A 23,145-nucleotide genomic window follows, 5' to 3' on the forward strand; every position below is an offset into this window, starting at 1 on the left:
GAGGATCCAGCTATACCTCTCTTGGGCATATACCCAAAAGATGCCCTAACATATAAAAAAGACACGTGCTCCACTATGTTCATCGCAGCCTTATTTATAATAGCCAGAAGCTGGAAAGAAGGCAGATGCCCTTCAACAGAGGAATGGATACAGAAAATGTGGTACATCTACACAATGGAATATTACTCATTTATCAAAAACAATGGCTTTATGAAATTCGTAGGCAAATGGTTGGAACTGGAAAATGTCATTTTGAGTGAGCTAACCCATTCACAGAAAGACATACATGGTATGCACTCATTGATAAGTCGCTATTGGCCCAAATTCTTTAATTACCCTAGATGCCTAGAACAAATGAAACTCAAGACGGATGATCAAAATGTGAATGTTTCACACGTTCTTTAAAAGGGGAACAAGAATACCCTTGGCAGGGAAGAGAGAGGCAAGATAAAAACAGAGACAGGAGGAACACCCATTCAGAGCCTGCCCCACATGTGGCCCATACATATACAGCCACCCAATTAGACAAGATGGATGAAGCAAAGAAGTGCAGACCCACAGGAGCCGGATGTAGATCGCTCCTGAGAGACACAGCCAGAATACAGCAAATACAGAGGCGAATTCCAGCAGCAAACCACTGAACTGAGAATAGAACCCCCGTTGAAGGAATTAGAGAAAGAACTGGAAGAGCTTGAAGGGGCTCGAGACCCCAAAAGTACAACAATGCCAAGCAACCAGAGCTTCCAGGGACTAAGCCACTACCTAAAGACTATACATGGACTGACCCTGGACTCTGACCACATAGGTAGCAATGAATATCTTAGTAAGAGCACCAGTGGAAGGGGAAGCTCTGGGTCCTGCTAAGACTGAACCCCCAGTGAACTAGACTGTTGGGGGAGGGCGGCAATGGGGGGAGGGTTGGGAGGGGAATACGTATAAGGAAGGGGAGGGGGGAGGGGGGTGGGTGATGTTTGCCCGGAAACCGGGAATGGGAATAACACTCGAAATGTATATAAGAAATACTCAAGTTAATAAAAAAAAAAGAAGACATATCAATACTCTGAAAATAATTTTACAAAATAGAAACAAAAGAACATTGCCAAATTTATTTTATGTGGACACAATTACCCAGATACAAAAACCAATTAAAGATTCAATAAACAAAGAATAACAGACCAATTCCATCATGAATATGGATTTAAAAATACTCAATAAAATGCTCTCAAAGTAAATAAAAAGATTGAGGTCATCCACCTTGACCAAGTATGCTTCTTCTCAGATATGCAGGAATGATTTTACATACATAAGATTGTCAGTGCAACCCACCATATAAACAAACTGAAAGGAAACATTCACATGATCATTTCTTTGTTTATTAGATATTTTATTTATTAACATTTCAAATGTTATTTGGTTTCCTGGTTTCCTCTCTAGAAACTCTTACTCACATACACTCATGCCCTGCCTCCATGCTCATCCACCCTCTCCCCTACCTACTTCCTCCCACTTTCTCACCCTGACATTCCCCTACACTAGGGCATTAAGACTTCACAGGTCCAAGGGGCCTCTCCTCCAATTGATGCCTGGCAAGGCCCATCGTGTGCTACAAATACGGCTGTAGCCACGTGTTGCTACATGTGTACTCTTTGGTTGGTTGTTTAGTAAAGGGATCTCTGTGGTATCTGGTTGGTTGATATTATTGTTCTTCCTATGGATTTGCAAACCCCCTCACTTACCTCTGTCCTTTCTTTAATTCCTCCACTGGCAACCTGTTCTCAGTCCAATGATTGGCTACGAGCATCTACCTCTGTATTAGTTAGACTCTGGCAGAGCCTCTCAGGAGACAGCTACATCAGGTTCCTGTCAGCATGGACCTCTTGGCATGCCCAGTAGTGACTGGGTTTGGTGACTCCATGTGGGAAGAATCCCCATGTATGGCAGTCTCTGGATGGTCTTTTCTTCAGTCTCCACTCCAGACTCTGTCTCATTATTCTCTCATGTATTTTGCCCTCCCTTCTAAGAAGTATCCACACTATTGTTTTTATTCTTCCTGAACTTCTGTAAATTGTACCTTGGGTATTCTGAGCTTCTGGGCTAATATCCATTTATCAATGAGTAAATATCATGTGCGTTTCTTTGAAATTGGGTTACCTCACTCTGGATGACCTTTTCTAGTTCCATCCAGAATTGATAAGAATGAATCAATTTGCATTCTTCTACATGCTGATCTCAGGTTGAACTAGCACTGTTTGTTGAAAATGCTGTCTTTTTTCCCACGTTTTGGATCCTTTATCAAAAATCAAGTGATCATAGGTGTGTGGGTTCATTTCTGGGTTTTCAATTCTATTCCACTGATCCACCGACTTATCTCTGTATCAGTATCATACAGTTTTTTTAAATCACTATTGCTCTACAATACAGCTTGATATCAAGTATGATAATTACCCCAGTTCTTTTATTGTTGAGAATAATTTTTGCTATCATATGTTTCTTTTTATTCCAAATGAATTTGAAAATTGCTCTTTCTAAGTCTATGAAGAATTGAGTTGGCCATTTCATTAGATGATGACAGAGCCTTTGACAAATCCAATACCTCTTTAAGGTAAAAGGAGACCCCAAGTCATGACATTATTATTTATGCAATGGTGTGTTTACAAATGGAGCCCTTCAGCAGCTTAAAAAGTCACATACAGATATTTACACCCAACTAATGAGCAGCAGCTGCTTACACCTGTGGTTTAATTAGGGGAAATCTGGAAGAAGCTGAGGAGGAGGTTGGTCCTGTAGGAATACCAGCAGTCTCAACTAACCTGGCCTTGAGATCTCTAGACACTGAGCCAACAACCAGGCAGAATATACCAGCTGATATGAGGCCCTCAACAAATATACAGCAGAGAACTGCTGGATCTGAAATCAGTCAGAGAAGATGTACCTAAGCCTTAAGAGAATGGAGGTCCCAGGGAATGGGAAGGTCTAGTGGGGTGGGGTTGGGAGTGGGGACACGATTGTGGTGATGGGAGTTGGGAAAGAGGTATGGAATGTTCAATAGTCAGAGGGTGAACCAGGAGGGGGATAAAGTCTAGACTGTGCAAAAAATTAAATAAAACATCTTTAAAAAGATACAAATCTTGGAGAGATCTGTGATATAAGGGGCATACAGGAAATTATTAAAGGCAGTATACAGTAAAAGTTTTAGCCAACATCAAATGTAGAAAACCTCAAAGCAATTTCATTCACATCAAGAATAAGACAAGGCTATCTACTTTTTGTATCTATTCAACAAATATAGTACTTGAAGTTCTAGCTAGAGCAATAAGGCTTCTAGCAATGAAAGATTTAAAAAAATAAAAAAAATAAAAACTCACTTGGCCATCTCCTATAACTAGGCAAGACTTCTAGTGGAGGAATTTCAACACACCAACTCAGGCATAAAACTTTCCATGTACCATTTGCTTTACCTACCCTAGATGTCCTGGGATAAATGTGGTGCACAAATTGTAGAAATGGCCAACTGATAACTGGTCTGATTTGAGCCTCTTGCCAGTAGAGCAAGGCTACCCTGCCACTGGCATAATGGCCCAGACCTAAAGGCTTGATAGCTCAGGGACCTTGAATAGAAGAAATCATGACTGACTTAAAATAAATGTCCACTGTTGTAAATTCCAATAATATTCTGCTATATACACAGAATGGTGCCTACCCAATTGTCATCAGAGAGGCTTCATGCAGCAACTGATGGAAACAGATATATAGGCTCACAGCCACATATTTGGATCAGTTGGAGGAATTCTCAGTAAGAGAGAAATCTAGGACTTCAGGAGCCACGTGGGAGTCAAAGACACCACATGATAACCCACAAGGTCAACTAGCCTGGGCTCATAGAGACCCACAGGGACTGAACCAACCAGGTGGCCTGCATGAGACCTAGGCCTTCTGAGTATATAGCTCAGTTATGTAGCGTGGGATTTCTGACAGTAGGAGCTAGGGCAGTCACTGATTCTTTTGCCTACTTTTGAAAATTGTTTCCTTATACAGGGTTGACTTGCCTACCCTTAATAAAGAGGAAGTGGCTAGTCTTACCTCAACTCAATATACCATGTTTGATTAGTAAGCCTGAAAGGCCTAAGTCACTTAGTTCTCTCTGGCTGGTGTTGGAGGAGTGTATAACATGTTCTCTGGAGAATTCCCTCTACTGAAGATAAAGAAAAGAACTGGTGTGAACAAAGTGCCTGGAGGTAACAGGAGGTAAGGGACTAGAAGGAGAGGAAAGAGGAGAAACAAGTCAAAATGTAAAATATAATAATAATAATAATAATAATAATAATAACTAAAACAAGTAAATAATAAAATCTCTTGTCAGAATTTAAATATAGTCAACTAAGTATAATATGAAAAATATAGGAAACATATTTTGCCTAGCTTTTAAACTATAATACATTAATTTAGTAATCCATGAACTTCATTTTATATCTGAATTATTAATTTATTACTTTTTAGCACATCTATTTAATAATACTTCCTGTATAGAAACTCTGATAGTGAGAACTAATGTTTAAACAGCCAAACATGTCTCAGAATGTGGAACATTTTTTGAAATCACATCTTATTAACATTTCATGTCATGGAATTAAAATATGAGATGGCTAATTATTATGATGAAAGACAAAACACTCCAGTGTAGAACATTACTAAGACTCCTTGAATTCAAAATGGAATGCCCAAAGAACTGTTATGAATTTATATGACATTTTTGCACTCCATGCCATCTAAAAGGGTCACAAAATTCTAATAAATCATTTGCATTTACTGCAGAAATTCAGATATAAATTTGAGTTTTAGAAGAATCAAAAATTCCTAAATTTACAATGTTGTTTTGCTATATCATTTATCTGAAATTCAAACCCTAAAGTCGTTTTTTTCATTATTTAAGATTTATTTTCATTTTTATTATGTGTATATATCATGTGTGTGTAAATATCAAAGGAAATCAGAAGAGAGTGTCACATATTCCAGAGCTTGAGGCACAAGCCACCAGTCGAGCTCAAGTCTTTTGTAAGAGCAGCAAGTGTTTCTAGCAACTGAACTGTTTCTCTAGCCCCACTTTATTTTACAACTTGAGTAGACTCAAGTTGTAGAGAAATTTAGGATCATAATCAAATTGATTAGGATATAAAGAAGACTTTTCATATAGCCCTTGTCTTACATGTACAGCTTGTCCTTCTATTAACATCCTGTACCTGAGTGGTATATTTGCAACCTGTATGAACCTGCCACATCATTCCTACTCAGTCGTTGATACACTAAGGTTTATTCTTGGTACTGTATACTTTGTGACTTTTCATAAATCTATAATGGCATGCATCTTGTGTTATAGTGATAATCTGTATAATCATATTAATACTTTTGCTCTTCTTAAAACACTGCATATTATTTGTCCTTTTCTGTTCCCCAAACCTTTTCAATATCGATCCTTTTATTACCACTATAGTTTACCAAATTTTAGAATGTCAAATAGTTGGAACCACATAATATAGAGCCATTTCTGTTATTTTGTATTTAATGAACTTACATCTCATTTAGTGACTTGTTAGCTCATACCTTTTTCATGCCAGATATTTTATTGTCTTATTATATCATAGATTATCTATCTGCCACCTGAAAATATTATTCTTATCTTTAGTAGAAAGACAGGGAATCAAGTAGAGGGATGGTTTTGCCATCCCAGAGTCAAAAACTCTGACCCAGAACTGCCCTTGTCTAAAAGAACTGCAGGGACAAAAATGAAAAAGGTACCAAGGGAAAGGAAGTCCAGGGACTACCTCAAATCAGGGTCCACCTCAGTGGGAGGCTCCAAGGACTGAAACTATAACTATTTGTCTGTAAGCTATGGTGTGCTTACAGACAAAAGCCTAGCATGACTGCACTCCAAGAGGCCCAACAAGCAGCATAAAGAGTCAGATGTAGATACAACCAACCAATGGACAAAAGCCAGGCACCCTCTGGTTGAATTAAGGAAAACCTGGAGGAAGTTGAGGAGGAAAGTGACCCCAATAAGAAGACCAGCAGTCTCAACTAACCTGGACTCCTTAGATCTCTCAGATACTGAGCAATCAAACAGGCAGCATACATATCTGATTTGAGGCCCCCAGCACATATATAGCAGAGGACTACCTGGTCTGGCCTAAGTGAGAGAAGTTACACTTAACCCTCAAGAGATTTGAGGCCACAAGGACTGGGGAGGTCTGATGGCCTGGTTTGGGGATCCTCTTGGAGATGGTGGAGGAAGATTGTATTGAAGAACTTTCTAAGGATGGGCCAGGAGGAGAATAGAGGATAACTGTAAAAAAATGATTAAATAGTTAAATAAAAATAAATGAAAACTCTGTATAAAAAAACCCACAAAGGTATGCCTTAGTGGTGGAAGATTTGCTTACTGCGTGGGATAAGCAAATAATAAATAAATAAATAAATAAATAAATAAATAAATAAATTTGAAATGTGTGGATAACCATTTCAAATCCAAGGTAGACTACACAGTGAGTTTCAGAACGAGAAAGAGGGGAATGAAGGAGAGGGAGAAGAAGAAAAAAACACAGAAATCCTTAAGTCCTTTACCAATACAAGAAAAAAAGGCATGTTTATGGGGTATAAGATGGTGATGGGATGTAGTATCTATTCTGAGAGTACAAAATAATCAAAAACACATAACAGCAAAGATGGTGCTACCCCAGTTCCCAAATTTTTTGACATAATATTAATGGTAAAATGTACCCATGTGATGACTACTTTCAAGATTTCCAACTATGAACAGGAATTGTTAATGCTCATATTTATTTATTTATTTATTTATTTATTTAATAATGTTTGGCAAATTAAAAATATGTACATGCATATTCAAATGGGCCTTTCATCAGTTTGTTCTAAACATGAGGAAATGATGAATACAATCTCTCACATGGTATTTTTGAGGGCACTTGCACTCTCTCACCCAGTGTAACACTAGAGAAGAATCTCATAAATCTATCAACTCTACATAATAAGAGTATACCCCTTGTTCTTGTGTTAGTTGTACCAGTTTACAGTAAGACTTGAGATTAGCACATGTGTATACAGGAAAAAAATATATTTGTCCTCAAGATTCTGTTTAACAGTCATATTAAATTTCATTGTACAATCAAACTTATATCCCAGAGAAAACTTAAATTGGATAACATAGTGCATCAGCTATTATAATAATGGTAGAAAGAAGTGGGAATAATATTTTCTTTTGATTAATTGTGCTTTGTAGTAAAATGTAACACTACTATCTGTCCATCTATGTACCAATCATTTTGATTATCCTACATCTATCTATCATCTATAAGACAAGTACAAGACACAAATAAGCATATATTTTTAAACTGTAAAGAATATAAGCATAAACTACAAGATTATAAATTGTGGATTCTGTTTATTTGCTGTACAGGGCTATACACTTTGACACTTATTTAATTATATGACAAGATGCACTTATAATGAGAAGTAAAATTTACATGTGATTTTATGGAAAAGGAATGTTTATTGTGACAGGCCCATCCAATTATTTATAAAATTAAGGAAAATAAGAAATCTACATTTCAAAATGAAGATTCTTTCCCCTTAAAAGTATAAAAACCAGGGTTGGGGATTTAGCTCAATGGTAGAGCACTTGCCTAGCAAGCACAAGGCCCTGGGTTCAGTCCCCAGCTCCAAAAAAAAAAAGTATAAAAACCAATGTTATGAACATTAATAATATTTTGGTTGTGAGCCTAGCCTTTAACGGCTGAGCCATCTCTCCAGCCCATGAACATTAATAATAGGTTAAAATGAAACAATACATAATACAAATATTAAGATATGTTATGATTATTAAGATATATGTATTGAGATTCTCTGATAGTTCAATGGAACTGATCTAATTCAAGCATATTTGTATAAAAAGAGAAAAACATTTATTCTTATAAAATTCTAAAAAAATGTGAAAATATTTTATATATATGAAAGTTTTTATCAATATTTATATCATAAATCAAACATTTTATTTGTTCTTCAGTATTTAAGAAATTAGTAAATATAATGCGATCTTTCATTATTTGGCTTTGACAATTGTTCATGATATCAATCTCTCTATATTTACTGTACACTAGAAAAGTTGTCAAAATAGATTATAAATATTTTACAGTGAACCAAAATTGCTTAGTCTTAGGAAGAATGTGTGGGAAAGAATTTTGAAAGTATATTTAGTCAAAATACTGTGGTGATAAGAAACCTGACATCTGGTTCTACCCATTTTCCTGAGAATTTCATGAAGTCATTAGAAAATATCATCCTGAGTGATATTTTGTAACCCAGTCACAAAAGAACAAACATTGTATGTACTCACTGATAAGTGGATATTAGGAAAACAGCTTTGGTTAGCCATGATAGAACATACAGACCTTATGAACGTCAATAGCAAGGAAGACTAAAGTCCGGACGTCTTGGTCCTATTTAGAAGGGGAAACAAAAGAATCACAGGAGGTAGGGGTTGGGAAGGACTTGGGAGAAAGAGAGGAGCAGGGAGAGAGAAGAGGGGAGCAGGATCAGGCATGGGAGGTGACAGGTATGCTATATAGAGGGTTAGATAAATGAACCAAGGTGTGTATCAAAGGGGATGGGAAACGGGTAACCACCAGAAAATCCTATATGCCAGGAAAACAAGAGAATCCCAGTCCCAATATGGATGAGATTAGTTGAAATATACAACAAAGAGGAGAGAGAACCTGTAGAGATTAGGCACTGCCCGCATTGAGCAATGGGGCCACCTACCCTTCTCAAAATTTTAACCCAAAATCACTCCTGTCTAAAGGAAATACAGGGATAAAGAGTGGAGCAGAGACTGAAAGAAAGGCCAGCCAGAGACTGCTCCACCTAGGGATCTGTCCCATATTCAGTCACCAAACCCAGACACTATTGCTGCTGCCAAGAAGTGTTTGCTCACAGAAGCCTGATATGATTGTCTCCTGAAAAGTTAGGCCAGAGCCTTTCAGATTCAGATGCAGATGCTTGCAGCCAACACTCGAACTAAGCAGGGGTCCCCAAGAACTGAAGATGCTGAAGTGGTTTGCAACACCATGGGAAGATAACAATATCAACCAACCCCCCCCCCCGGTCCCCCAGATCTCCGAGGGACTAACCACCAACCAAAGAGTATACATGGAAAGACCCATGGCTCCAGCTGCTTCTCCCTTATCTGGCAACAAAGGAAAGGGAGGCCCTTGGTCTTGTGAAGTTGTGACACGAAAGCATAGGAAAATGCTAGGGTGGTGGGGCAGGAGTAGGTGCTTGGGTGGGGGAGCACCATTGTGGAGGCCGGGGAAGATGAGATGGTGGGTTTTCGAAGAGGAAACCAAACCGGAAAGGGTGATAACATTTGAAATGTAAATAAACAAAATATCCAATAAAAATTAAAAGAAAGAAAAAAAAACCTGACCTCACAAGTTTTCCACGTCAGTCAGATGTTGTTAATTTCTCCACACATTTTCTATAACTTACTGCTGGGATCAGTAGCTGTATCTTTGTTGAAGGCGATTTAGGGAGTGGTAATGAATCAAACTAAACAGCCTCTGCTCTCGGAGTGTATGTTTAAAATAAAGAAAATTATTAACTGTGAGAAGAGACAATGAAAAGTTTTTGGTCAGGGTTTGTATAAATTATCTTCCTTATTTTACTGAATTATTTATGCATATTCTCTTATAAGTGTATATGCATGCATGTATGTATGTATGCATATTTCATTATCTTTAATGAAGAACACGTGATTTTTATTTGGAGTCTGACAGTTGATATGACTGCTGGTTTTCAGTAATTTAGACCATCATAAATGTTTTCAGTCAGGACATTATTCATCGTAATATGCTCTATAACATTTAAGAAACAACAGTGTGTTGAGTTTACTCTATATAGTACAATAAAATTTCACTAATAGTTACTATGCAACTGGATCTTTAAAATAATTTAGCCATATGTAATAGGCTATTATGTAACTGTTGTTGCAAAATTTGGCATTATACTAATCCATAAGTTAGAAATTCTCAGATGTTCCTTACAAATACTCAGGGTATTTAAAGAAGAAAAGGCATATTTGTTTTCCTACTATATTTTCTAGAAAGAAGTTATCAATATTTCATTTTTAAAATCTTGTAAAACTGGCATTCCAGAAAAACTTATAATTTGCTTAACAAATATTATAAAATAAGCTCTTAGATCTTTCCAAAATTATGTCATTTACACTAAGATTAATCAATCCATAAGGCACTCATAACAGTATTATAAAGTGAATGGCTTATGTACTTTATGGTACACACTCAAGCAGTTTGCTCTGTCTTTGGTGAGGACTTTTGACTTTATTGCACTGGGCTCCCACATATAGTTCAATCTGCCTAGGTTTGGAGAAGTGGGTGACATATTCTTTGGAGAAACTTCTACTAATAGTACTAAGTTTGTGATGCAGCCCTATCGTTATAAATTTATCACACCCAGATATTCTTCTGAAAGCTGCTTCTGTGACTATATGGAAGGAACAATAAAATCTTTAGCAGAATCAGAGGTAAAGAGTCACCTGTACCTTAGTAGTAGGACCTTCCAACAGCATGTATACCCAATTTTAATTATTAATTTGTAAAGATGTACATGAAGTCTTCAAACTCAACTTACCAATGTCTGTGTGACACAGTGGCTAGGAATTCATAGTCTGAAACCCAAGAAAACTCTACACATATTTGAATTTGTAAGTTTAGTGAATTATTTGCTTCAACTTCTTAATTTAGAAAAGTGCCATTAGCAACAGTATGTTAAAGCAGAATAATTTTAGGATTTGTTTCATCAGCATTGCTTCATAACTGATAGCATTCAATGATATTATTTTCAGAAATAAAATCATTCCTTTTCTTTTATTGTTCCCATCTGTTAATTTCACCTTTATGCTCTTCTTCATTCAAGCCATAATAATACTTCTGCCCTCTTTCCCTTTTCAGAACTTTATGTACATCAAAATTTATTGCTTCTTTAAACTAAAGGTCAGAACTCCTATCTTGTTCTACTGAACCATCCCTTAAATTCCTATATTTTTTATGAATTTATTGTTGGACTGGAATTCTTGATTATATCACCTACTAATAAACATTATTAGAAAATGGTATATATTTCATAAGTAGGTATTCTGTAATTTGGAAGAAAAACACAATATGTAAAAACACTGGTTGTCACAGTATAAGCTCTGCCCATGCTGAGGTTGGTAGATAAAAAACTTCTCCAAAATTGGAATGGTTATGTGTATAAGGAAAATCTGATGTGGATAATACTCTATTTGGATTTATGCTTATCATGCCTATGATGTTTCCTAAAAGTGATTATCAAAGATTGATTTTTTTTCCTTTAGAAATAAGACCCTCCAGCCACTCACAAGCCTCACAGTTACTATAATCTCTATTAAGTGGTAAACTGTGCTCTTTTTGATGTTGATCATTGTTTTCCCCAGAGCTCTGTAGGAGGTTAATGATTTTTAAAGTGCCCCTGTGGTCAGAGAGAAGGGAAAAGCTTAAAGCCCCTACATAACACAGTATTAATAATTTCACATGAGCAATATTTAAGAACTATCAAAGTTTTATGCATTTAGATGTTCTTTAAACTTTAAGCAAGAAGTAAATAGTATATATGTTTACTTTTATGTAAATAGGTGTACAATAATATGGGTCATATCTCTTACAAACTGAGAAAATATATGCATGGAAACTAAAACTATTTACTGAATTGACTATGATAATTAAAAAAATTGTGTCGATTAGTCGTGACAAGTTAGGGTCAATTCGGAAGAGGGAAGAAACATCAGTTGAGAAAATGTCTCTATCAGATAGACTGGCTGAATTGAGTCTATGGATATATTCTTGGTCCAATATTGATGTGTCAGAGCCCAGAACACTTGGGTGGTGCATAACCTGGGCAGGTGATTTTCAATTGTATAAGGAAGATTGTTGAACAAGACATGCATAGAAATCCTATGAGCTGTGTTGCTCCATGGTCTCTATTTCAGTACAGTGCTTTAGGATCCAGCTTTGGTTCCAGCCATGATTTACCTCAGTGATGGACTGCTGTAGATACATGTAACACAAATAAAATTTTCGTAGATAGGGTGATCTTAGTCATGGTCTTATGACAGAAATAGAAAATAATTTAGAGTTAAAATTATGCCTAAATTCTTTGACATTTTATACATGTTATTTGTATAGGAATTTTGTTTGAAAATAGTTATAATTGTTTCTTTAGCACCATTTCTTACTTCGTGAAATTTGCCAAACCATTTATCAATCTGTAAACACTGCTTTATTTAGTTAATCACATATTTAAAAGTTAGAAATGTAAATATACATTAGAGTTTGTTATATAAAGTAGGAGGCTAACCATTTACAGTTATATTAGGCAGTTACTGATTTTTAAATGGAAGCTAACACATTACTGCAATTATTGTGAATACAAACCAGGATTCATTCTTTGATCTTTTTTTCTATAAAAGAGTTTTAAAATAATTTTTTGTTGCTCTTTGAAGACACATCACAGCTAAGAATCAAAGTCAGAGAATTTACTAGCCACTTACAATTTCAGTTGTTTCAATATAAAATTAACATCTATTCTTAAACTGCAGATTAGTTTGTACTGGCAAAACACTTTAGCATATTTTTGCTTGAAGTTGTCCGTTTGTGATCAATTGATCACAATCTAATTAATAAGATTAATCAGACTAAAAAACTGCTCTCCTAAAAATTTTTCTCATTTTGGCCTTTATCCTTTTTCTCAGTTATTTGATTTCTTTATTTGTTGAAGCCTGAAACAAAAGTATCTCAAGCTTTAAGAGTTCCTGTAAAAACTTACAAAAACAGGTGACTTTGGTACATTAAGTGAATCTGAACACTTGACATTTTTTACTATATTAGTTTAAATATAAATATTATGTATAAAATATAAATATTCTTCCTCCTTTTATTTGAGTTTCTGTGATAGTTGGGATGAATATATATATATATATATATATATATATATATATATATATATATATATATATATATATATACACTCAGGCCCTACAGACCTTGGAGTCCTTCTCGGTTTTTTTTTTTTGTTTTTTTTTTTTATTTTTTTTTTTATTAACTTGAGTATTTCTTATATACATTTCGAGTGTTATTACCTTTCCCGGTTTCCGGGCAAACATCCCCCTCCCCCCTCCCAATCCTTATGGGTGTTCCCCTCCCAACCCTCCCCCCATTGCCGCCCTCCCCCCATAGACTAGTTCACTGGGGGTTCAGTCTTAGCAGGACCCAGGGCTTCCCCTTCCACTGGTGCTCTTACTAGGATATTCATTGCTACCTATGGGGTCAGAGTCCAGGGTCAGTCCATGTATAGTCTTTAGGTAGTGGCTTAGTCCCTGGAAGCTCTGGTTGCTTGGCATTGTTGTACTTTTGGGGTCTCGAGTCCCTTCAAGCTCTTCCAGTTCTTTCTCTGATTCCTTCAATAGGGGACCTATTCTCAGTTCAGTGGTTTGCTGCTGGCATTCGCCTCTATATTTGCTGTATTCTGGCTGTGTCTCTCAGGAGCAATCTACATCCGGCTCCTGTCGGTCTGCACTTCTTTGCTTCATCCATCTTGTCTAATTGGGTGGCTGTATATGTATGGGCCACATGTGGGGCAGGCTCTGAATGGGTGTTCGTTCAGTCTCTGTTTTAATCTTTGCCTCTCCCTTCCCTGCCAAGGGTATTCTTTTTCCTCATTTAAAGAAGGAGTGAAGCATTCACATTTTGATCATCCGTCTTGAGTTTCGTTTGTTCTAGGGATCTAGGGTAATTCAAGCATTTGGGCTAATAGCCACTTATCAATGAGTGCATACCATGTATGTCTTTCTGTGATTGGGTTAGCTCACTCAGGATGATATTTTCCAGTTCCAACCATTTGCCTACGAATTTCATAAACTCGTTGTTTTTGATAGCTGAGTAATATTCCATTGTGTAGATGTACCACATTTTCTGTATCCATTCCTCTGTTGAAGGGCATCTGGGTTCTTTCCATTTTCTGGCTATTATAAATAAGGCTGCGATGAACATAGTGGAGCACGTGTCTCTTTTATATGTTGAGGCATCTTTTGGGTATATGCCCAAGAGAGGTATAGCTGGATCCTCAGGCAGTTCAATGTCCAATTTTCTGAGGAACCTCCAGACTGATTTCCAGAATGGTTGTACCAGTCTGCAATCCCACCAACAATGGAGGAGTGTTCCTCTTTCTCCACATCCTCGCCAGCATCTGCTGTCACCTGAGTTTTTGATCTTAGCCAATCGCACTGGTGTGAGGTGAAATCTCAGGGTTGTTTTGATTTGCATTTCCCTTATGACTAAAGATGTTGAACATTTCTTTAGGTGTTTCTCAGCCATTCGACATTCCTCAGCTGTGAATTCTTTGTTTAGCTCTGAACCCCATTTTTTAATAGGGTTATTTGTTTCCCTGCGGTCTAACTTCTTGAGTTCTTTGTATATTTTGGATATAAGGCCTCTATCTGTTGTAGGATTGGTAAAGATCTTTTCCCAATCTGTTGGTTGCCGTTTTGTCCTAACCACAGTGTCCTTTGCCTTACAGAAGCTTTGCAGTTTTATGAGATCCCATTTGTCGATTCTTGATCTTAGAGCATAAGCCATTGGTGTTTTGTTCAGGAAGTTTTTTCCAGTGCCCATGTGTTCCAGATGCTTCCCTAGTTTTTCTTCTATTAGTTTGAGTGTGTCTGGTTTGATGTGGAAGTCCTTGATCCACTTGGACTTAAGCTTTGTACAGGGTGATAAGCATGGATCGATCTGCATTCTTCTACATGTTGCCCTCCAGTTGAACCAGCACCATTTGCTGAAAATGCTATCTTTTTTCCATTGGATGGTTTTGGCTCCTTTGTCAAAAATCAAGTGACCATAGGTGTGTGGTTTCATTTCTGGGTCTTCAATTCTATTCCATTGGTCTATCTGTCTGTCTCTGTACCAATACCATGCAGTTTTTATCACTATTGCTCTGTAATACTGCTTGAGTTCAGGGATAGTGATTCCCCCTGAAGTCCTTTTATTGTTGAGGATAGCTTTAGCTATCCTGGGTTTTTTGTTATTCCAGATGAATTTGCAAATTGTTCTGTCTAACTCTTTGAAGAATTGGATTGGTATTTTGATGGGGATTGCATTGAATCTGTAGATTGCTTTTGGTAAAATGGCCATTTTTACTATATTAATCCTGCCAATCCATGAGCATGGGAGATCTTTCCATCTTCTGAGGTCTTCTTCAATTTCTTTCCTCAGTGTCTTGAAGTTCTTATTGTACAGATCTTTTACTTGCTTGGTTAAAGTCACACCGAGGTACTTTATATTATTTGGGTCTATTATGAAGGGTGTCGTTTCCCTAATTTCTTTCTCGGCTTGTTTCTCTTTTGTATAGAGGAAGGCAACTGATTTATTTGAGTTAATTTTATACCCAGCCACTTTGCAGAAGTTGTTTATCAGCTTTAGTAGTTCTCTGGTGGAACTTTTGGGATCACTTAAATATACTATCATGTCATCTGCAAATAGTGATATTTTGACCTCTTCTTTTCCGATCTGTATCCCTTTGATCTCCTTTTGTTGTCTGATTGCTCTGGCTAGAACTTCAAGAACTATATTGAATAAGTAGAGAGATAGTGGGCAGCCTTGTCTAGTCCCTGATTTTAGTGGGATTGCTTCAAGTTTCTCTCCATTTAGTTTAATGTTAGCAACTGGTTTGCTGTATATGGCTTGTACTATGTTTAGGTATGGGCCTTGAATTCCTATTCTTTCCAGGACTTTTATCATGAAGGGGTGTTGAATTTTGTCAAATGCTTTCTCAGTATCTAATGAAATGATCATGTGGTTTTGTTCTTTCAGTTTGTTTATATAATGGATCACGTTGATGGTTTTCCGTATATTAAACCATCCCTGCATGCCTGGGATGAAGCCTACTTGATCATGATGGATGATTGTTTTGATGTGCTCTTGAATTCGGTTTGCCAGAATTTTATTGAGTATTTTTGCGTCGATATTCATAAGGGAAATTGGTCTGAAGTTCTCTTTCTTTGTTGTGTCTTTGTGTGGTTTAGGTATAAGAGTAATTGTGGCTTCGTAGAAGGAATTCGGTAGGGCTCCATCTGTTTCAATTTTGTGGAATAGTTTGGATAATATTGGTATGAGGTCTTCTATGAAGGTTTGATAGAATTCTGCACTAAACCCGTCTGGACCTGGGCTCTTTTTGGTTGGGAGACCTTTAATGACTGCTTCTATTTCCTTAGGAGTTATGGGGTTGTTTAACTGGTTTATCTGTTCCTGATTTAACTTCGATACCTGGTATCTGTCTAGGAAATTGTCCATTTCCTGAAGATTTTCAAATTTTGTTGAATATAGGTTTTTATAGTAAGATCTGATGATTTTTTGAATTTCCTCCGAATCTGTAGTTATGTCTCCCTTTTCATTTCTGATTTTGTTAATTTGGACACACTCTCTGTGTCCTCTCGTTAGTCTGGCTAAGGGTTTATCTATCTTGTTGATTTTCTCAAAGAACCAACTTTTGGTTCTGTTGATTCTTTCTATGGTCCTTTTTGTTTCTACTTGGTTGATTTCAGCTCTGAGTTTGATTATTTCCTGCCTTCTACTCCTCCTGGGTGTATTTGCTTCTTTTTGTTCTAGAGCTTTTAGGTGTGCTGTCAAGCTGCTGACATATGCTCTTTCCTGTTTCTTTCTGCAGGCACTCAGCGCTATGAATTTTCCTGTTAGCACAGCTTTCATTGTGTCCCATAAGTTTGAGTATGTTGTATCTTCATTTTCATTAAATTCTAAAAAGTTTTTAATTTCTTTCTTTATTTCTTCCTTGACCAGGTTATCATTGAGTAGAGCATTGTTCAATTTCCACGTATATGTGGGCATTCTTCCCTTATTGTTATTGAAGACCAGTTTTAGGCCGTGGTGGTCCAATAGCACGCATGGGATTATTTCTATCTTTCTTTACCTGTTGAGGCCCGTTTTTTGACCAATTATATGGTCAATTTTGGAGAAAGTACCATGAGGAGCTGAGAAGAAGGTATATCCTTTTGCTTTAGGATAGAATGTTCTATAAATATCCGTTAAGTCCATTTGGCTCATGACTTCTCTTAGTCTGTCTACATCACTGTTTAATTTCTGTTTCCATGATCTGTCCATTGATGAGAGTGGGGTGTTGAAATCTCCCACTATTATTGTGTGAGGTGCAATGTGTGTTTTGAGCTTTAGTAAGGTTTCTTTTACGTATGTAGGTGCCCTTGTATTTGGGGCATAGATATTTAGGATTGAGAGTTCATCTTGGTTGATTTTTCCTTTGATGAATATGAAGTGTCCTTCCTTATCTTTTTTGATGACTTTTAGTTGGAAATTGATTTTATTTGATATTAGAATGGCTACTCCAACTTGCTTCTTCTGACCATTTGCTTGGAAAGTTGTTTTCCAGCCTTTCACTCTGAGGTAGTGTCTGTCTTTGTCTCTGAGGTGTGTTTCCTGTAGGCAGCAGCATGCAGGGTCCTCGTTGCGTATCCAGTTTGTTAATCTATGTCTTTTTATTGGGGAGTTGAGGCCATTGATATTGAGAGATATTAAGGAATAGTGATTATTGCTTCCCGTTATATTCATATTTGGATGTGAGGTTATGTTTGTGTGCTTTCATTCTCTTTGTTTTGTTGCCAAGACGATTAGTTTCTTGCTTCTTCTAGGGTATAGCTTGCCTCCTTATGTTGGGCTTTACCATTTATTATCCTTTGTAGTGCTGGATTTGTAGAAAGATATTGTGTAAATTTGGTTTTGTCATGGAATATCTTGGTTTCTCCATCAATGTTAATTGAGAGTTTTGCTGGATACAGTAACCTGGGCTGGCATTTGTGTTCTCTTAGTGTCTGTATGACATCAGTCCAGGATCTTCTGGCCTTCATAGTTTCTGGCGAGAAGTCTGGTGTGATTCTGATAGGTCTCCCTTTATATGTTACTTGACCTTTTTCCCTTACTGCTTTTAATATTCTTTCTTTATTTTGTGCGTTTGGTGTTTTGACAATTATGTGACGGGAGGTGTTTCTTTTCTGGTCCAATCTATTTGGAGTTCTGTAGGCTTCTTGTATGTCTATGGGTATCTCTTTTTTTAGGTTAGGGAAGTTTTCTTCTATGATTTTGTTGAAGATATTTACTGGTCCTTTGAGCTGGGAGTCTTCACTCTCTTCTATACCTATTATCCTTAGGTTTGATCTTCTCATTGAGTCCTGGATTTCCTGTATGTTTTGGACCAGTAGCTTTTTCCGCTTTACATTATCTTTGACAGTTGAGTCAATGATTTCTATGGAATCTTCTGCTCCTGAGATTCTCTCTTTCATCTCTTGTATTCTGTTGGTGAAGCTTGTATCTACAGCTCCTTGTCTCTTCTTTTGGTTTTCTATATCCAGGGTTGTTTCCATGTGTTCTTTCTTGATTGCTTCTATTTCCATTTTTAATTCCTTCAACTGTTTGATTGTGTTTTCCTGGAATTCTTTCAGGGATTTTTGCGATTCCTCTCTGTAGGCTTTTACTTGTTTATTAATGTTTTCCTGTGCTTCCCTAAGTGTGTTCATGTCTTTCTTGAAGTCCTCCAGCATCATGATCAAATATGATTTTGAAACTAGATCTTGTTTTTCTGGTGTGTTTGGATATTCCATGTTTGTTTTGGTGGGAGAATTGGGCTCCGATGATGGCATGTAGTCTTGGTTTCTGTTGCTTGGGTTCCTGCGCTTGCCTCTCGCCATCAGATTATCTCTAGTGTTACTTTGTTCTGCTGTTTCTGACAGTGGCTAGACTGTCCTATAAGCCTGTGTGTCAGGAGTGCTGTAGACCTGTTTTCCTCTCTTTCAGTCAGTTATGGGGACAGAGTGTTCTGCTTTCGGGCGTGTAGTTTTTCCTCTCTACAGGTCTTCAGCTGTTCCTGTGGGCCTGTGTCTTGAGTTCACCAGGCAGTTTTCTTGCAGCAGAAAATTTGGTCTTACCTGTGGTCCCGAGGCTCAGGTTCGCTCGTGGGGTGCTGCCCAGGGGCTCTCTGCAGCGGCAGCAACCAGGAAGACCTGTGCCGCCCCTTCCGGGAGCTTCAGTGCACCAGGGTTCCAGATGGTCTTTGGCTTTTTCCTCTGGTGTCCGAGATGTGTGTGCAGGGAGCAGTCTCTTCTGGTTTCCCAGGCTTGTCCGCCTCTCTGAAGGTTTAGCTCTCCCTCCCACGGGATTTGGGTGCAGAGAACTGTTTATCCGGTCTGTTTACTTCAGGGTCCGGCGGGGTCCTGCTGCTCCTGGGCCCTCCCCCACGGGAGCCCAGAGGCCTTATACAGTTTCCTCTTGGGCCAGGGATGTGGGCAGGGGTGAGCAGTGTTGGTGGTCTCTTCCGATCTGCAGCCTCAGGAGTGCCCACCTGACCAGGCGGTTGGGTTTCTCTCTCACCGGGTCTGGGAGCAGAGAGCTGCTGCGGGCCGGGATCCGCGGGTAGTCCTTCTTGGTTTTTACAGTGTGACTTGGCCAATACTTATAGGGTTTTGCCAATAGCCACTTTTCTGAATGAGTCACCAAAATGAAGATGTCAATGACCTGTACATTACAGCTGATGTGTTCAGACTTTTTTCTTCGATAAATATTTGATTTTAGTTCACAATACCAAGAGTTCAATTTCTGTTAAAGTACCAATCTCACATTTCTTGTCAAAGGTTTTATATGAACTCTTAAAGCCTGGGCTCTTTTTATTTCTGTCTTCTATACACACAGAAAGCAGCTAACTAAGAAATAAAATAGAAGGATCAAGGGCAGATATAAGAAAAACCCTTTGAGTAATTGTTTTTCATGCGGATTGATCTTAATAATTAGACTGTGATCAATGACCACATGAGGACAACTGCAGGTAGTGATATGCTCAGACTTATTAAGTCCATCTTTACATTATATTTCACTGTTTCAATTTAAACCACCATAAGCTATTTCTTTTGTGTTTTTATGAGATTACTACATTGCTGTCTAAATGCCACAGTGTGGGGAGACTTACTAAGGCAAAATGTTAGCAGAAATCTTAAATATCTCAGAGATTAGTTTTTGCCTACTAGTTTAATAATTAATGCCTATAATCCTGTACAAAAAGCTTACATTTAAAGCAAAAACAACTCAAAGTAAAGAAAGAGACAACCCATTTCAATACAATATCATGTTTATGAAATAATTAAGCTATTTTCATTCATTTGTACTTCTCAGAACCTTATTAAAACAAAAGCCTAAGAAGCACATTAAGCTAAGTGAGATTTTATTAGAAGTCTGAGTCATTAATATCATTTTAGAAAGCATTCTCTTTCTATGAATATTATGCTAACTGAGTCCCTCTATATTCCAACCACTTGACAGGTACTGCCAAGACTGAACATTCATGTCCACCCTCTACTATGTAATGAGTTTAGGCTCAATTTCTCAGGGACAAGAGCTTTTCTAAAAACCTAAAAAAAATTATTTCTATCCAATATTCCTTCATTGTATTTGTATTAGTTTATTTGTATAGGTTTTAATAAAAGCATAAAGTAAGATAAGAAATATAGTATATATTATATAATTCTGAGGCATGATAATCTATGAACAGATCTGACTTTGAACAAAGGGAGTATTTATTTCACCTTCCTCTGAGTAATTGTCTTGTGTTCTACTATGATGGATAACTTCTTAAGATAAGCCTCATTAAACTTGAACTCACTCTGCAGCATAGAGTGGTTGGAAATTACCCTAATTCTTCAGCCTTCCAAGTAGCCAAGATTTCAGACTTGCAACTCCAGGCCTAAATCCTGTCTCTGAGCAAATTTCCTTCAGCATAATATTACTAAAATATGAGTGCTGTAAGATTATATATGGTTTTCTCCTTACCAGTTGACAAGATTAGTTTAACATTGAATAATGTATTTTGAGTACCAAAATTCCTTTTAAAAAAACGAGTATAACAACACCTGTCAGAAATCTTAATACTCAACAAGTTGAGCCAGGAAAAGGTCTGGTTTGAAACTAGCCTGAAATAATGAGACCACAATTTTATGCATAGACCTGTGCATACAACTGTTAGTGTTCCATCTATACTACATGCTGATATCAACTATTTTATCTTATGAAGTCTACACGTGTAGTCAGGCTCACTCGTATTTATTTTAGCATAGCCCAGATTAATGATATAACCTTTCTCACTCTCTTTCTCTTTTAGGCTCTCCTCTCTTTCCATACCTCAACCAAATGCACTTATATGGACACACACAGAGGTTACTTAGAAAGCTTAGAGCAAACTGAGAACAAGAATTGGGGGAGGTTTCACAATTATTTTTGCATATGCTAATTTAAAGCAGTCTTTTCTTACTAAGTGACAATGTAATAAAGCTTATCAATGATGGTACAGGAGGGAAGAGGTTACATAAAACATTTGGACAATAGAGTAGTAGTATAGAAGTTAACAATTTGGGGTTGGGGATTTAGCTCAGTGGTAGAGCGCTTGCGTAGCAAGCTCAAGGCCCTGGGTTCGGTCCCCAGCTCCGAAAAAAAAAAAAAAGAAAAAAGAAGAAAAAAAAAGAAGTTAACAATTTGACTGGGCTTTTCTACACTTAGTGGGTAAGGAATGAAAATACAGGTTTGACATAAAACTCAATTAAAATTGCTAATTTAAAAACTAGCCTAAGACTATGTGTTTATCATGTTTTTACGAGACCATGAAGTGGCAAATGGGTATTGGAACAATTTTAACATTAGGCTTCTAAATATTAAATGGATTTAATTTATTCTGACTACTTTTTTTTTTGGTTCTTTTTTTCGGAGCTGGGGACCGAACCCAGGGCCTTGCGCTTCCTAGGTAAGCACTCTAACCACTGAGCTAAATCCCCAGCCCCTTATTCTGACTACTTAAAACATATTAGAAGTGTTTTCCCTGTAGGACAATAGAGATGAGGGTGGCGATACGTGATGAAATAACAGTTTCCTTAGAGAATTTATAAAACTTCAATAAATATAACTCTCTCAGGAGAACTGGCAAGGAAGAGAAACCGCTTGGGAGGGCAATGCAGAGTGGTGGTGGTTTTGTGAAAGGGCCGGGCAATTCAGTTTTTTTGAGTTCAGGACCCAAAGTGGAATACATTTGAGTCAGTTGAATCAGTTCTTTTTGTGCAGTGCAGTTGAGTTCATTCCTAAGTTCTGTTCAGTTTCTGTAGTCAATGCAGTCAGTGCAGTTCAGTTCATGGTAGTCAGAGACACTTTTTCCAAGCAGAGCAATTAGATAACATTCTATCTCTTCAGATATTTGAAACCCATACAGATTTGTCTTACAGATCAGTTTATGAACTAATTTCACACATTTTTCTTGTGTGCTTAAGGAATGTATGCACATCCTCCACTGTGTCCAATATCTGTGAGGACAATATGAGTTAGGCAACAGTTTGTGTAGTGCTTGGAAACTTGTTCTTTTGTTATATAAGTTTGATACAAAATGTTAAAAGTTTGAATTCCAAAGATAAATACATATTTTATTATTCATTAATATTTTGTAACTCCCGACTGTTTTGCAATTTATTTTCAATTTACATAAGTTTAAATGAAATATTGCTACAGCATCTTAATGAATGAATGTATGATTTTGTACTTATAAAATATCATCATTTCTGCCCATATACTCTTGGATCTGTGATTTTTATAAAAGCTATCTAAATACCAAAGTATTTGTTTTTTCTTAATAGTTACAATATAGGTTACTTTAATACTGATAGTTCATTTATATCAATAGCACATATACACAATTCCATATTTTATAGCAACTCATCTCCAATGAAATCTTAATGCAATTTTTAGGTAATCATGCCTGTTATTGATCTTGTTGGTGACAGAACCCTGGGAAAATGCAGCCTAAAAATGAGGCAGACTAAAGACTCATGCAATATCCATATCTTTTCAGTGAATCAGATGATTTATATTTTGGGTATTTTGAATATTTAGCAAAGACAAAGAAACAAAAGTGACATGAATTTAGATTATATAGAGTCAAGAGGGC

This window comes from Rattus norvegicus, chromosome 2 (assembly GCF_036323735.1).
Source record: "Rattus norvegicus strain BN/NHsdMcwi chromosome 2, GRCr8, whole genome shotgun sequence".
In the NCBI taxonomy this organism is placed as follows: Eukaryota; Metazoa; Chordata; class Mammalia; order Rodentia; family Muridae; genus Rattus; species Rattus norvegicus.